Raw genomic sequence first — 4,100 nt, 5'->3', positions numbered from 1 at the left:
TTGACCCTCCACTTAGCGGATGTTCCCCCCTGCGCCCTGTGTGTCTCTCTGTGGGAGGGAGGGAGGGTGGGTGGGAGGAGGGTGGTGGGTGCGGGAGGGTAAACGGGATATACATATACCTCTCGGATTAAACGCCTCGCTAAATCCAACACACTCAAAAGTGACTTTCGCCAACAGCACCGCAGGGATCCTAGGTAGGTGAGGCCGGCTTTGACCACCCCCTCCTCGATTTGATTATTTTGTTAAGATAGGGGACGGCTGGGAGGGAGGGTGACAGACGGGTACATAAAAGGAATTATCTCAACCAGCATAGGGTGCCGCAGTCAATCACCACAAACGCACGTAGCTGGGAGAATCACACGTAGATGTGTTTTTAAACAGACTCGTGCCAGAGGCTAAACAAAACCATGAGACGCTTTTACTATGTAACAATGCAGGAAACGTGCACAAATTGTGCACCTTTTTATGGCGTAATTGCATAAACCATTTGGTGTGCACATACATGGGTCTTATCTTCTTTTCACATGTACATTTAGCTGAATTTAATTTCCTTCCTCTTCCCTCGGTTACAGAATTCCTCTCGAATCATAGGTCTTTCTTTTTCTTCCCCCCCGCTCATTTGAGGGGAAAAAAAGCGGTAGGTCCGCCTAAGGTTTTACCTCCACAGTACCAAGTTATTGCATGGCATATGATCACCTCTTAAGTGACGCATGTTTAAGTGAATGTCTGTCTTGTTGCTCACTTGAGTTATTACACTAATCGTCGTCAGTATTGGGAGGCTGCCATAAAATTGAAGCCGTCAGGTGCTTGGTTCGTTTGTCCTCCCATTAATACATATTTCTACTCGATGTCCCTTTTAGTTTAATGGACACTGTTTGTGCGCGAAGACCAACGATAGGTAGATAAATACAGGAATCTGCCTCATGGCTGATTGTTAAGAGCAAGTTCAAATACCGTAAGGGTCAAATAGGTATGTCAAGAATCCTTTTTGCCGCTGCTGCTTTGTTTTTTAGAGACTTTTCAAAACAGGCTTAATGAGAGCGATAAGACATCACCAAGAATGAATTGGTTCTTACTGATATAAATGCACTTTTTCTTTTGTAAGAAATTTAGAATTTCATATGTAAGAAACAGTAATGATATACTGATCTTGAAACATTTTTCCTTTTTTGATAAGTGATTTTAGGACTGTTAATGGCTTGCTAAAGTAAGCATAATGATAATGTTAAGCAACGGTAAAATGACTAGGTAAGACTTGAGGCCTCCTAACATACTGGTAGTTAGTTTTTTAAGGTAGCTCCTTCAAAAATGGATTGAATAGGATTTAAAGAGGGAGACGTCTATTTACAGTATTCTGGATCCATGTCCAGGTGCACCCGTCAATCCATATTTGTAGTTGTCCCTGTCTTTTTTTTTTTTTTTTTTTCTCACCAAAGCTTGTTATGAAATGATGGCGTCAGGGCTTCTCCTGGTCATTTACATTGCATGCTTTTTTTCAATGAGTCTTGCTCCTTTTTTATTTTTAGTCATTTTATAACGGGTCCATTTGAAGGGATCTACCTTATAAGAGCTTTGGCAATGCAACTCACTGCTGGACTAATAAGGTACTTCTCCAGCTTCTGATCAAACTAGTGATTGTTGTTGCCATATATTCACCCGTTAATACTGTGTAAGATTTGCCTGGGAATACACTGACTCTGGGTCCTGATAGATTTCCCCTGACACTGGTTAGCTTATGTGAGCGCGTGGTGGTCTTTATCCAGCTTTATATTTTAGTCATTGTCCATAGTGGACACATTTAATTGAAGTGTGTATGGCTGTTTGCCTGTCGGCGTTTTATTCTAAAGGTGTCTACGTGAGTACTGCTTAGATGTCATTTTGCACCAGCCCTACACTAAATCTTATGTCTGGGGGCACAGTTTGATGGCAGAGTTGACGTGACCTCTGGGACAATCAATGTTTGTCTGCCAGTTAACACCAGTTTGCTCTCGCCTCCCAAAACGAAGACCAACACTGATGGAAAACACCAAATCTGTCCCTTCCTGAACATCAGCTCATCATCAATAAATTATGTATTTTCTGAAAATAAGAGTTGATTATGTAAAGTGTCTTCAAAACCATACAGAGTGTATGCTGATGGCATCGTCTCCAGGTTTAACTGGAGGGCAAGAGTTGAGATTTCGAGGGGACCACTCAGTGAGCCCTGGCTGGACAGATCAGTTCACGGAGCAGCAACTGGTGAAGCTTTCAGAAAGATGCAACTCTGTCGCCACAATGAATTGTTGAGAAGCTGAGGCTTTACCACTCCTCACCATGTTGTGATACTAAGCTAGACAGAAGTAAATTCCACAGGTTTTTTTTAATTTTTTTATTTTTTTTATTTTATTTTGTTGCACATGTGACGATTTTGTTTTTAATTTATTTTGTTTCTGATTTTTATTTTTGTGTGCTCTAGTGCACAAATTCTTTTGGACTTTAAAAGTTTTTTTTCTTTTTTTATTCTTTTTATTTAAAGAATTTGTTTTCGTTGTTTTATAGCGGACCATTTGATTATGTCGTGGTTGGAGAGAGTCGGTGCTTGGCGCATACCTTAGGGAAGAATGTGGAAAACTAATTCATAACTTTGTTTCAATCTGATATCAAGGCTGGCATTTGAATTTGATGTAGTACCTTTTTTTTTTTTTTCCCAACTGGTGCAGGTGGGATGTTATCTGATGTATCCCTTTTTATTTAATTTTTTTTGTGAATAGGGGGAAATAAAACCTTTTTTCTATTAAACTTTGAGTTGTCTGAAAGTTTTGTGTTCTGTGTGGAAAAAATGAAACTTGATCTATTTAGGTCAGACTGGAAATGGAAACGGGTACAAGAGGTGTTATTACTTACAGCTCAAAGTCTGGCTACAGTTGTGGCCAGACGTTTGGGTTTGGCCATCCTATTGTGAACGTGATATCCAAGTTACCCAAGGAAGAAATTATATCAATTACATTTTTGGCCATTTCACACAATCCTAATAATAATCCTTAGGATAAAAGAAAGTGATGACATTTTCTATCTAAAGGATCACCTTCCCTGTGACAGAATTATGTTCTGCAAAGGTGCTTTTCTGTCGATTTATCAATATCACAACTCAGGAAGAGAGGGGTAGACATCATTCCCTCGGATACTTGTCTTTGTTATCTGTCAGTGATCTTTTTGTCAAGACTTTTACAATAAGGTGTAAGTACACTGTCTACAGTTTCAGCTGTCGGGTGGGTTAAGGTGGCTTTAGCAGAATTTCAATACCAGAGAAGATTAGGCTACTGTATATACAATAATATTAGTGAACTGAATATTAGTGAACTGCAAACACTTGTAGAACTTGCTGTGAACACATATTACATAGTTAATACAAAATCCCCTTTGAAAACCTTAAGGAAGCATACATAGTGTTTGAAAACACTTTTATTTATGATGCTGCCATTACTGCTGGTTTGCTGGTACTGCTTTTCTTTATCAATTCGTTATATCTTAACATCAAGAGAAGTCATGCAAAATATCCTTGTACCTGAGTATTAAATATCATTCTGATTGTGATAATCAGTCCTCCTGAGAGTCCAAAACGGGGCAGATGTTGAGTCCATAAACAAACATTGGTATCCGGGGACTAAAACAAGATTTTGTGCATGGGGATAGTTAGAGTTAGGGTGCTTCTTTTGAAATGTACATAAACATATATTATTTAGTAGTAGTAAATTGTAGCTTATTTGCCTTATGTTATTCCATATCAAGCTGGTTGTTTTAACTTTAGCAGTGCATGGAATTTTACATGGTCATTAATGTGTTGTGAAGGTAAAATGTGACTACAAAGATACTAAACTGCAACTTTAATTACAGCATTTATTACAATATGTCCAGTAGTAAACATTTTAAAACAATGGTAACACTTTCAATCAAATTAATTAATAAAGACTTAAAATGTTCCACCTGACTGTTATTGCATAAACATTTTGTGTTAAAACCGCTAAACTTTTTGTAAAAAGACACACTGCAGCTTAAAGGCAAAAAACTGAAGCATATTAGCCAATAATCGTTTGATCAGTGGTGGCTGTGAAGTGATGTGT

The sequence above is a fragment of the Echiichthys vipera genome (assembly GCF_963691815.1).
Source record: "Echiichthys vipera genome assembly, chromosome: 17".
Classification (NCBI taxonomy): domain Eukaryota; kingdom Metazoa; phylum Chordata; class Actinopteri; order Perciformes; family Trachinidae; genus Echiichthys; species Echiichthys vipera.
The sequence above is the reverse complement of the archived record's forward strand: the minus strand, read 5'-3'. Positions refer to the sequence as shown.